The sequence below is a fragment of the Taeniopygia guttata genome, chromosome 1 (assembly GCF_048771995.1).
Source record: "Taeniopygia guttata chromosome 1, bTaeGut7.mat, whole genome shotgun sequence".
In the NCBI taxonomy this organism is placed as follows: domain Eukaryota; kingdom Metazoa; phylum Chordata; class Aves; order Passeriformes; family Estrildidae; genus Taeniopygia; species Taeniopygia guttata.
This window is the reverse complement of record NC_133024.1, coordinates 87,303,474-87,316,163: the sequence shown is the minus strand read 5'-3', so window position 1 is coordinate 87,316,163 and position 12,690 is coordinate 87,303,474.

Here is a 12,690-nt window from a genome sequence, read left to right as displayed (position 1 = left end):
AAGACAGAGAAAGAAAAGATCAAAAGCATTCTGAAGAATTTTTGCTGCTTTAGTAATAAGCCCAAAATACTTGGAATTTATATTTCCGTAACTTCTTTGTTTATCCACATGCAATAATTCTTCCCTTGACTGCACTTTGCTACCGTTTCTTTACCTGTCTCGTTTCTTCTCCTATTCTGCTTGAAATATGATAGTCTTCTCTGTCCTCTAGTTTGGGACTGTTTTTTATTTCTTAGGTGCGTGTAAAGCTCTCACTTTTTTCACCAGTTAAAATGAGACTGGGGAGTCTATGCTTCTTGTGGTTTCTTCTAAATACACGCACAAGCAACTTAACATCCTCTCTCCAGTCCTGGAGGGAATTACTTCTGGCATGTTTCAATTCATTATCTTGAATCTTAATCAGCTGATGAAAAAAAAAAAATTAGTTTCATCAGCTGATGAAGGCCTAGAGTAATGAATAAAAACATCCTGATCAAGACTCCCAGCTGCACTGAATGGGAGTCTACAAGCTATGCCCTCACTGCACTCTTACAATTAATTAATAAATTTCCCTCTTCTCTGTACCCATCAGAAATAAACAGCTACAGGATATTAGATCATATGAAAGATTATTGTCTCCTTCAGTCATTTGGTGTCTTACTCCTGAAAATCTCCAGAACAGGTTTTACAAATCCTAACATGCTTAACTTCTTGAAAACGAAGTGAGAAAGGATGTTGTTGACTTTGAAATGCAATCCAGTCATTGCAATGGCATAAGGATCTTTAAAATATATTAATAATATAAGTGACTGAAACCTTTTAATAAAGTTTATGGTTTCAGGCATCACATTTTCCAACAGGAAAACAAGGAGAGAAAATACTTTCATCCTCAAAAGAGTTTACATGTAAGGTGTACATAATAAAAATAAGAACATGTACCTGCTAAAATAGAAAAGGGAAAATAAATTGCAGACAAAATTTTAAAAAATGTACAAAAATTGAAATTAAAAAAAGGGCAAGTACTTTTTAATATTCTATCATAATAGCTATAGGTGTCCCATATAAATATGGTAAATAAACAAGTTTAACAGAACTATCTGTCTTTAAATAAACTATTTCTTCAAGCTGATACACAAATATCATGAGAAAAGAGCCTCTCACTCTCAGATCCCTTTTGATTCCTTGATGCTACCCTGTGTTCAAATAGCCACTTTCTCTTGGAGTCACAGCTACGTGGCAATTGGCACAGTAATCACACCGTACAGTTATCCCTGCATTAGTGACCTCCAGACTGCATTACTGCAACTCAGACCTAGAAATTAAGCCGTACGACCTGAAAAAGCTCCACATGAGGGAAAACATGACAAAATATCTGCTTAACAAAGCAAATTGCCACATTTATCCACTTCAAGGTCTCCATCTTGATATTTAAACCTCTCAATATGATATGAAATCTCTGTGCCTCTACCTATAGGATCACCTTCATCTACAGGCTGTGATGTTGTCACTCTGAAACCATGAAACTGTGGGGGAGAAGGAGCAAATATGAAGTGGAATACTCAGAATCCTTACAGAAGCCACATAAAAACTTCAGGTTTCATATCCTGTTGACAAAAGCTATTAGAAACTGCAGATCTACCTCAGAAGCCATGGCCCTGTGCAAAAAACATCTCTGACTTGTCTTTCCCTTCACCTACACAAATGTGAATCAAGCTGTTTTCCTTCTAATCCAGTAAGAAAGAGAAAATGGTATTGCTATTGTCATGATGATGAATAAGAAGAGTGGAAGAAAGGAGGATGTGTTGATCACATGGATCTTACCTGGGCTGACACTAAGAGAAGCTGAACAAAATTAAAATGAATTTCAAAATTTCATTAATAAACTCTGCATGTTGATGCATGACCTTACGTGAAAAACTTTGCTTAGTTGTCTGTAACTTCTCCAGCATGTCCCATAAATGATCTTTTTCTGAACAACATCATATTCTAGCAAAATCTTCATTATCCTCTATCTGACCACTGCCATATTCAAAAGAAGAGATGGAAAAAATAAAATGCAAAGCACAGAGGAAACTCCACTTAAAAAGCCCAAGAAATCTCAAGCACTGTACAAATGCAGCACTCAATTGTAAAGATGAAGGTAAAAAGATGTCCCCAAGGCAATCAGGAGGTTTGAATTTCTAGGATATAATGCTGACAATAACCAAATAAGACTGCCATGATCTGAAATGTAATAAATATTATTGCTAGCAATGTCATCGCTATTGTATATGCTATTAAAAAAATAAGGATACAAAAATGCAGTTTCTACATGTTAAGTGTTACAGTAAGCAGCATATAAGAATCAGAAAACAGAAATAAGGATTGGACTTTTATAGATTTTTTTTACCCTGATTTGCATTCTGTGTCATCACTCTGGCTGTTGTGACATTGCATATCTAATCAGGTTAGAACTGGCTGCTTTTAACTAGAACAGGATCTGAGACTGCTAATTTAGCCCTGTTATTGACTTCACAGACTCTTTCAGCAGCCTTCTGACTTGGTTACAGGGGTCTCCACCTGACTGAGATCCCACTTGCTTGCTTATGATTTGACAGCCTTTATTTGACACCTGCATATTTCACTCAGTGACTGAATCACTCCAAGTAATTCTGGAATGACCACATATGTTTCTACACGTACAGAACTCAGCAATGACAGAGAGGGTGTAAGCCTGTCTGTCTGGACTGGTGTTATACTGGCTCAGAGTTCTTTTAGATCAGCAATGTGATAGTTTTCAGTCCCAAAATGATAAGCTCCTGAAGACAGTTTACAGCCATGCTTTCCCACTCCTTACTTTGGTAAGGATGTGCTATTTTTGTATTCAGTGTTAGCAGAGGCAGTTACCTCTGCCACTTGTTGGGATATCAGCTGAGTTTATTTACTTTGATGCATCCTACTGCTTTTGCCTTGGCATTTCTGAGTTTCTCTGCAGTTATGCTGTTCCACCTGTGATATATCTATCTGTTATATCAGTCCTTTCTTATTTGGCCCTTTTTAGTGCTTCCTTATTATGCTTTTTAAACCTGAGAAGTGGGGAAAAAAGAAAAAGCACTCGCACAAAGAGCACTGATACCAAATTGTGTCTTTGTAGCAAAAAAAAAAGATTTACAGGAGACAAAGGAAGATATGTTGTCATGGTCTCACGTCTAGCCTTAATGCTACACAAAGAGTCAGAATAGCTGAGTTCCTAATAAATTTTCATGGAAAAAGTATCTTTCTGCAGAGGAATGGTTTGTGCTTGTAGCTCAATAATTAGACATATGACTATATCTCACAATCACAGAAATGAAGAGAGAGCAATTTAATGCTGTTAGTCCCCTTGATACTGTCTGGGTGGCAGCAGGTGTTACAGTTGGGACTACTAGATAGATAATATGTCTTCACACATGGGAATGTGACAGCATACAGAGCAAAAAGCATGCCTCATGGAAGGTGCTTCCTTTCTTTCTTCAGTTGAAAACTAAGTAATGCAAGTCTGAAAAAGGAGAAAATGCTGTGAAAGAAAGGTAAATAATTGCCCCTCTGGGTTTTCATACACAACTTACCTCACATGTGCAGCAATGCCTGAAGCTAATCTCTCAGTACTTTTTGTAGCTCCGGTTAGAGGGATATTTGGCAGCTGCTAGATGAATCTGGCTCATCTGTTGCCAAATGCATGCACTACGTGTGTGTGGCAACTGCTGTCTTCACCAAAAAAAGATTGGTTCAACAGTATTTGTTGTATTTTCCTTCTACTACTTCTACTCCCAGGTATATAACATTTCTCTATTGCTAACCATTTTATTTTTCAGTCTTTTTCTGTCTACAGTAGCAGATGCTGAAGTGCTGCACTGTCCCACCAGACCTGTGGTTTGGTCTCAGTCTGGCGGCTTCTCTGCATACAGCCCCAAACTTAGCATAAAACCACTTTCCTGCTTTTTATCCACTAGACTACTGCTTTTTGAAGTTGTTTATTATAATTTTGATTATTCTGTTTTTTCTACTTGCTGAAGTATAGTGTCTGATAATTTAAAGAATGGGCTTCGACCATATAGCTCTACTTGTCCCACAGCACAAACTGGTGGATTACCAGTAAGCAACTGGTGTGATCCCTAGACCACTTCTGACTGTGTGGAATAGGTGCATTAAAGCTAGCAAGGGGTGCCCATTTTTTACACTTGTCTCTTCTGGTCTGGAGGTGATTTTCTGTAATTCATCTGACCAAATTTAGTAAGAATGTAGATGCTTGAAACAGCTATCACAGCCATTTTAGATAACTAAAAGTGATCAAAAGAAGAATGTTTTAAAAGTGATATCCCTGTCACACAGAATCACAGAATCACTACATCACAGAATCACAGAATAAGCTGAGTTGCAGGGGGCCCACTAAGATTGAGTCGAACTCCCAGGCCCTCACAGGACCATCCCCAAGAGTCACACCCTGTGCCTGAGAGCATTGTCCAAAGGCTTCTTGAACTCTGTCAGGCTTGGTGCTGTGACCACTTCCTTGGGGAGCCTGTTCTAGTTTCCAGCCACCCTCTGGCTGAGGAACCTCTTTCTAATACCCAGCCTAAACCTCCCCTGACACAACTTCAGACCAGTCCCTCTGGTTCTGTCCCTAACAGAAAGCTCAGGGTAGTATCTCAATTGTAGATACTTGAAATTTGATTGAAGCCCATTTTTTGTTGACCTGGCTCAAACCCAAACACTGGCTGGGATTGTCACATACACTAATCCTTGCTACAACAGACCAAGAAAGCTGCAGGAGCAATTCTGGGCCTCCATTCAGTGCCTGGAGTAAGAAGGGTCTTGTGTCCCACAGAGCCAGGGCAAGGGATTCTCCCAGGCTTTAAGGAGAAACAGAATCAAACAAATCTGCCAAAATTACAAATTTCTGAATTTCAAATAACAGCAGACATTATCTTGGTTGTCTTACAAAGGTGCAAGAAGGCCATCTGGGGTCAAAGCAAGATGTTGCTTGTAGTCTACCTTTCTATGTAAAGTATATCTAAGGAAAGGAGTATAATAAAATTTATCTAATACAGGTTTTCTGGTTATATTCAGTGCTGGAAATAAATACCAAGAAGTCCTCTGCTTCCTTTGTAGCTTTTTCCAGCTTTTTTCAGCTTTTTTCAGATTTTTTCAGCTTTTCTGATTTTCAGAGGCATCCACCCTTCCACAGACTCACATTTATAATGGATATCAATACTTTTTAAGGCAAAAAATTTGAATTAAAAACTAATGCTAAACAGAAGTAAGCCAGCAAAATGTCCTACTCTGTCCAAATTTCAATATTAGAATATGAGAAAATAGTATAAGTACTCCTTGGTATTTTTGCAACCCTTAATCTCTCTAATTTCTTCTACTAGGGTTAAAATATTCAAAATGCAGATGACTTTTCAGTGATTGCCAGCCACAGCAGCAAACATAGTTTGCAAAAAAGAACACATTTTATGGAGAAAAATAGCAGGTTTTTGTAGGTCTTATCAAACTATATTAAACAATTTTATCCCAGCTTTTTGAAAGCAGATGACTAGTGAACACTCTTCTGGAGCTGTCCTGCATGGTATCTGCTAATATTCATGCACTGACAAAACTATTTTGACATATGGAACTATGTACAGTAACTTGAAGTCCCAGTTAAAAATAATGACACTAATTAGTTTTAAAATGTGGGTGATAAAAGCTATATATGCCAAATAGAATAAAAGACAAGTCAATGAGGGAAAAATGCTTCTAAGAGAGTACCACTAAAACCTGTGGCCGATCTTTCATGAGACTAAACCCCTCTTGAAGGGAATACTGAATACTTGACGTGATCATCATGGTCCCCAAGGATGTAGCAAGCACAGCAACATCAAGCACTGTGTTCTTAGCTTTGGCACTGGTCCTTGTGTCACATTTATAAATGGCTGCCATGAACAATGACCAGGGTATGTCTCTTTTCTATCACAGTGCTCCTACTCTTAGAAAACCTGCGTGGAAACTTGGTGCACTCCAACTTTAATCCATGCTTTTAAATGATCACACGAAAAACTTCACGAGGTTCATGTCCACATTAGACAATGGGTCTTTCTCACCCAAAACAAGATGTATGGAGCCTAATATCAGGTCTTCCATGGTTATTGGATCAGGTCCTGAGGTGAAGAAACATCTTGGCATGTTGGAGTAGAAAATAGCAATGAGCAAGTTCTGAGAACAGTTTCTGAAAATGCAGACTATATGAGAAAGTCTGTCCTTGAAGCCACTCTTGTCTAAATAAATTATTTTCCCACAGTAATCTGGTAAACTGTCTGTTATGCATGGAAGTTTGTCTATCTATAGAAAGAGACTTGAAAAACTCTTGAATGTGTCCAAAAAATACTGAGCTAAATTGATCCCTCTTATGCATCAGCAAGTAGTTCTGTGTCACTGCATGAACATCCCTCTGTAACACTCCTATCTGCAATGAGAAAGGAACATCAAGTCAGATGCTGTTCTTAGCAAGGTCGATAGGAACATTTACGTTGATGTCAGTGGGAGTGTTTACATTGATCTCAAAGGAAGGAAGATTGCATCACCAGCAGAGAGATGACATTCTTCCAGAAATGAATCTAAAGTACAATAAAATCTGTAGGAATGTCACAGACCTTCTTTGCTTGAGCTTGCATATATTTTAGAGGTAAGATTTTGATATGAGTGTTTTAAAAATGTGGGGTGGTGTTCTTTGCATAATTTTCAGGCCTATTGTCTGCTCTCATTTTTTACATAGAACACACTGTAAGCATCTGCATTTCATCACTTCCATCCCAAGGAACATAGTTCTGTTTGGGTAGTTTTTTACATTACTTGAATAATGTATATAATGAATGAAAAGTAAGTTCAAATAAGCTTTACAAGAAAACCCTCAACTCATATACACAAGGACTGATCAGAAGGTTAAGTGAAAAAAAGAATGGCCTATAACTGGCTTCAAATATTTTAAGCAGAAAATGCATATAAATTGTCTTGAAAAGAAACGGTATGTGTCTGATTTGATTAATGCATCTGTATAATTAAATGTGTACAAATTTTAAAGGATAAAGATACTATGGCTTAGCAAAGAACCCATCCTGTTCGATCAATGCCATCTAAGTAAAAAGGTGATAATGAAAAAACACATCATCACAGTAAAAAGAAACCCACAGTAAAAAGAAACCTTTCTTCTGCTAGCACTTTAAGTAAAGCTCCTCAGAGGCTTCACATATTGTGGGACTTAGAGATAGCTATCTGCATCAGAATTTTTTCAGAGAGCTTAACATACCTCTGTAGATTGTGCAGGAGAGTTTAAAAATTAAAAGAGTAAAGAAAAAGAGCATTAAAATCAACACTGAACATTTTTCCCTTTTTTTTTTTTAATTCTGAACTGATTTTTCTGAAGATTGAGATCATCTTCAGTACAAAGCAGGAAGAAAAGTGAAAATTATATTTCCCCCATCCTTTCCAGCCAGCCTCAGTAATTCTTCAGTTTCTATTGCAAATGAGCTTCATTCCTCCTTTTTTCACTCCAGTCTGTAGGCAGTATGCCAGACAAAGCATGATTTTGTGTCCATACAGTTGATGATTTTCATTCAATGCCTCTGAAGCAAACGTGAAGATGTGTTAGGTTTGGTCAAGCACAGTGGGGAACAAAAGATCACAATGCTTTGGATAGGTCTGAACCACCTGTGGGCCCCAACATGTGCCATCAGGCCTTGTGCAGACTTTTCAAATGAATCCTGTGGTAGTGGAAGGTAAGCCAGAACAGAGAACCTTGTCTGCTTGTTTTGTGTTTTACAGATTATTTAAAGTGCCTCCTTTAGCAGAGGTCAGGAAGCAGAATTAATAAGCATCAGGTTGGAAGAAGGCAGAACTTACAGCCTATCTCTTGCTATAACCTTACTCCTGGGAAAGGCTCTATTACCAGTCAAGGAGCCATAGGATTGAGACGACTTTCCTAATGAGCAGTGACCACCATCCAGATTGTCAGTTTGCCAGGACAGGATTTCATTTCATGTTTTAAACCAATGATTTCTGTAATGCTTCACATCATACTTTAGGAAGGAAGACAAGGAGGATTTTAATTATTGAAAAACTGAATTTCAGCAAAGAGATGTAGAAACAATTATTTACCAACACTGTGTATATGATCTTAATGTAGGAGGGGAAATGTCCTTACAAGTTCTGTTAGCACTAGACATTTCAGAATCTTGGATACAACTGGCCTTTCATTGTCTTAATCTATATTCCATTTATAAAATTTGCAGTGTAGGAAATCTGCTGGATGAAAAGTAGTGTGTAGGTAGGTAGCAATGCTGCACAGTTGGATGGCTCTCACAGCAGTCACTCCTTTAAAAGTACACACACACTTGCACACAGTGCCACCCATAAAGTTCCCCTTTATAGTTTCAGGGACAACTGAGTAGAAGCCCTTATTTGTAGCAATTATTGGTTTCTAATCTGCTAGAGCCAGAAATCTACACTGCCATTAATTCACCTGCAGACTTCATATTGCTTTGAATGGGAATTATGTAAGGAAGTCAATTGCAGGAATGGACACTTCATAGCAGTTTAAATGAAATAAGCTTTTGCAATGAAGAAATGAACACTGAAGCCAATCTAAGCCAAGAAAGGCACATTGACATCCTGAGTGAGAGCTGACCTAAAAAGATAGAACATCAGGTGCAATTGTAATTTTTCAGTTTTAAGAGACAGATTAAGTACTGAAAGCAGCTGGCAAAATGATAGAGATTATTTACAAGTATTCTTGTCTTTTTCTTGAGCTGGATCTTGTTCTGAAGGTCAAGAGACAGCGCCACTGCTGCTCAAAAATAATTTTCTGGACACAAGACTGAGCCCATGCTGCTAGTAAAGCTCAGTGTTTTAGTTTGGCCTTTGTATAACAGCCCTTCAGTCACCCAACACCAGCCTCCTAGACCATCTAATGTAACGCTGAAAGGCAGGCTGAAAACATCTGTTTTTTCAGTAGAAATTTCTCCTGCCCTGACTCTCAATGTTCCTTCAAGGGCACAGAGTTTATTTCCCTAAGGAACAAGTTACTGAACTTATGGCTTAATGAACTCCAGGAAATTGTCTGTTCACACCTCACGACACCCTGCCCCCCCACCCAGTGGCATCTTAAAGCCAAGGAAGTGCTCTGCATCTGAATGGACAAAGACTTCCCAGTGAAGATCTTCTGTTTGCAAGGGTAGACCTTTTCTGTCCACACAAACTATGACAGGGAGTGTGAAGAGCAGCAAATAAATTCAGATATTGCACTACCTTTCAGGGGAAAACCCAGTACATCTTTGTTCTCCGATCAGGTCACAGTGCAGCTCTTGCCCCAGACTCAACTCACCAGCCTACCTACTGCTGTTGTGATGAGACCAAAAAGGGATTAGGAATTAAGTGCAGTTAAGATTAGAGATTTCGTAATAATCTTTGAGGATGTTATAGGTAACTCTAGGTGAAGGTATGTGAAACTTCTGTTTGACTTTCAGGAATGAAAAGGGTCAGTATCCCTTCATGATTTCAGTACTTAATATTACTTTTATATGATAACATTGCACACGATACATACATGACTGTGCCTCTTAAAATATACCAATTTATGAATACTTACCTCTTCAAAATCAGTCCCCTTTAATGTTTCATGTAAATAATCTCAAGATTACCTAACATTTCTTGAACCACACAATGTCATAAGTGGATCCTGAAAAATGCAAGACGAAAGTATTTTTCTAATTATGGTCTTGTGGTACAATGGGAAAAAGAAAACCAAACATATCAAATCTAAAATAACAAAAATAAACAAATGCACCCCACCCCCAAAACAAAATATTATTGTCAAGATTTCTTGCCCTGGGAGAGGTCTTCTGGATAGTTTCTAATTAGGATTTCCACTTCTCACTGATGGAACTGTATTACAATAATTGAATTTCTGGATAGAAAATGTGACACATAAGGACAGGTTTCTATCTATATGCAAGCACTCTTTTGTTTTTGAAACATCACTCTCCTAAATGCTGGCATTAAAGACTAAATTTTTTTCTTTTGCAACAAAAAAATATAAATGTATATAGTGAATAGATTTACATTGTTTTTATTATACTTTTATTCAAATAAGCTTCACATTGTCAACTGGTTTTGTCCTATCTGATATCATTGTTTGGACCATGCTTCACAGAGTAACTGAATTAGTAAAAGCATACCATATTAAACATGATAATTTTGAAATAATATTACAGCCTGAGAAAACATTGAAAATCAGTGTCTAGTATGCCTTACAAACAGGAAATCAGACTGAACCCAGGATAAAACCCTGCTTTATTATAGATTGTTATACTTTACACTCCAATGGTCCTTTGAAACTGTAAGACACTTGGCAAACATGAGACAAGATGTTATAATGTACTTCCTCTCTGTTTCATGGCACTTTTTTTACCCAAGCTGCTGATAGAGTAATTGATAGAAGGAGGTGAGTAACCTTTCTAATTTCATTATGCTGTTCAGTCTGGAGCTCAAAGAAGGAACTTAGATTGATTTGTGGGTAAACTGTGAGATAGTGTCAGAAGAATAAAAAAGCAATTTTTCAGCTTTCCTTAAATTACACTTCAGATTTCCCAAGGATTTGTGATTTCACTAAACAAGTGAAAATAATTTACAGATAAGTGAATTTTTCTTAAATGGACAGTTCTTCTGCTGTTTAAGAAATAATCAGAATTATGCTTGTACCAAAATGAGATGTGTGGCAGTGGTTATTGCTGGGGTGCAGCTCTCTGTGACAGGCTGCATTTCCTGGTCAGTTGCAGAGTATGGGAGGGCAAATGTTCTGCCTTAAGAGGAAGAGCTCTGGTTTTTCATTGTCCAAATTCTTTCTTTCCTGCACAAGAGTGGGACTCACTTCACTTACCTTGAAGCATCTTCATATTAAATGTTTGTTTTAAGCTAGTCATCTAGGCTGCCTCTATACTTAATGGGTACCAATAAGCACTTCCAGAAGGCAATCATCTTAGCCTAAAATAGCTATCTTTGATAGCAGTTTATTCCTAGCTAAATTAGCCAGCTTAAACTGCTTAATTATGGTACCCAAATCATGTAAAATGAACCTCAAACTAAGAATTAGCAAAGAAGAGCAAGGCCAGTGAAAGTATCAAGACTTGCACAGTGAGAACACAAACATCGGTTGAATAAAAAACATAACAGTCCAAAGTCTTCTATGAAAGTAGAAGTCATGCTTAGCAAACGTGCCTGGGCTGGTAGAAACATCTGAGCAGGAGTCCTCATGCTGCAAGATTCTTGTGAGCAATAAAGCACTAGTGCTGACAGAGACATCCACAGTGAAAGCTTTTACAGAAAAGCAGAACAAGTGCTTTAAAAACCCCATATTTTATGTTGAACTATAGTTTATACTCAGTCTAACTTCATCTGCAAACCATGTCAGGTCTTCACCATAGAGAAGGATTTTGTCAAAATACATTTCCTGATCCAGCCCTCAAAGTCTTTGCATTTAGAGCAATAGAGCTAATGAGATAAAAGGACTAGGATGTGTAGAAGGATCCACGTACCTTGGGCTGGGTATGAGCTGGCAAGACGGAAAAGTATGTGGTATGAAACTATGGTATGGCTTCTGGGTATCAATAATATACTGCCCACATCTGTGCCACAAAAAGGAATGCAAGATTCTTGAAAAATAATTCAAAGTTCATATGCTTTGAAAAAAATGACTTCCCTGAGGAGATGAGTTAAGAAGTAGGAGGACTAATCCATGTCCTTGGGAGATTGGTGATAAGAGGAGTGGAGTATGGTGAAATACATTACTCAGCTGATGGTTTCAAAGGCACAGTTTTGCATTTATGTGGGAAAACATTGCATTGTGAAGTCTAGTTATTAATATCAAAAAGCTGCAAATGGAACAAAGTCTGAGCGTCCTTTAGTTTACAGAGCTGTAAGTAAAAATATCAAACAAACATGGTACCCTTAAGTGACCAAATCTGACAGGGTTTTCTATAGACACTGGGTGCAGACACAGGTGCCCTTCCTCTGCCCACCCTGTAAGAAGAGAGTGCCTGGGAGGAGGGGTGCCTCTCTGGGAGGGGCAGGCACTGTGCTGGGCTACCACCTTCACACGAAACCCAGAACAGTCTGTTGACTGTTGTTGACTCGGAGTGTTGTTGACTCAGAGTGGAGACAACGCAACACTTCTCTATACACTTGTACTGTTATGTATAGAATTGAGAGCAGAACTTGGTTCAGTACAAATGTTAACACTGAAGCAATAGCAATCTTACTTCAGCACCCCAGAAAAGCCAGGAGACTGGTCAATCCCCAATGCATGCCAGTCTGAGATCAATGGAGGTGGACAGCAATCTCTGGGTCAACTACTCATTAAATAGGTGTTTCCAAAAGACACAGGACAACATAGTCTCTGCTTCTCTCTTTCTGTAGACCAGAAAAACTCTTTGGACTAGCTAACCAGCCCTTAGAAACTCAAGAATAAGATGAATCCAGGCCAAAATACTATTTTAAGGCTAAGATGTATCAATAATTTAACTACAAGTGTTCTTCTAAAGCTCTTGTGATTTCCCCAAGCCAAATGTCACAATCTCTGGAAATTCAGTGCTCAACTTAAGCATAAGAGGTATCTTGAAGTATATGGGTAGAGAAATGCGGTGAAGACATATGAATAACTTT